We start from the raw sequence: 1028 nt of genomic DNA, 5'->3' as shown, positions 1-1028 counted from the left end.
AGCGTAAAAGCTTTTACGTGTACTTCTCATAACATTGCAACCTATTTGTACAAACCGTGTTTGTTTTTGGCGTGGAAATTGAGACATATGTTTACGACAGCTTGGGTCTTTCGACCCTCCCAGCAAACAGGATTTAGTGTTTGCAATGTTTAGCCATGACAACAGGCAAATCAATTTGAAATAAGCAATCGGCAAAGTGCTGTATGGGTTATTTGGATACCCGCTGCAATGTTTGTGCAAACGTATTTAAACATCAAAGGGCAATGCAGGACTGGTGTCTGGCGCGATACAAATGGCTGTCTTGCTGTCGGGATATTACGTTATTGTGTTAATCATTACTACTGATATGGTTGTCTGTATGACTTGACAAATGTCTGTTGCATGTATGCGTAGCTGGCTTACATGTACACACAAGTCATTTTCGTTTTTTTAACAGAGTAGCCATTTTTTTTTCTTACAGTTTGGATGCATGGGCATCCTTTCAATTTCAAATGGTGTCGTAAAGCCAGTCAAGTTTCAACTGGTTCTTATCAATTTTTGCCCCATTTTTTATTTGTACTTTTTATTTAAAACCTGGTTCGGTTGCCTTTTGATGCTCTCTGAATTTCCATATTCCTTCTACTTCCAGAGAAATTTTACTGCAGAATTTGTTGTCACTTCTACTTGGAGCTTTTTTTGTACTTACAAGGGGTATGACCATATATCCAGTAATGAAACCCTTTTTGGTCATTTCCTTTAAAAAAAAATTGAATCATGCAAACCCTGACAGGGAACATGACACTTGTGTTCTTGGGCAAGACACTTTACCACAATTGCCTCTCTCCACCCAGGAGTATAAATGCATGCTCTGTGAGAGTAGAGATTTGATTGTGCTGATCTCAAGCTGCTGCAGCAAAATGGTCTCATGGCCTGATGAACAGGGGTAATAATTGTGAAGCGCTTTGAGACTGTTGGTAACAAGCACTATGTGATTGTGAGCACCTCATAATTATTTTCATTTTTATATATTTGAGATCTTGCTATCCCTC

This window comes from Patiria miniata, unplaced genomic scaffold (genome assembly GCF_015706575.1).
Source record: "Patiria miniata isolate m_02_andy unplaced genomic scaffold, ASM1570657v1 HiC_scaffold_20, whole genome shotgun sequence".
Classification (NCBI taxonomy): domain Eukaryota; kingdom Metazoa; phylum Echinodermata; class Asteroidea; order Valvatida; family Asterinidae; genus Patiria; species Patiria miniata.
Note: the sequence above shows the minus strand (reverse complement) of the source record.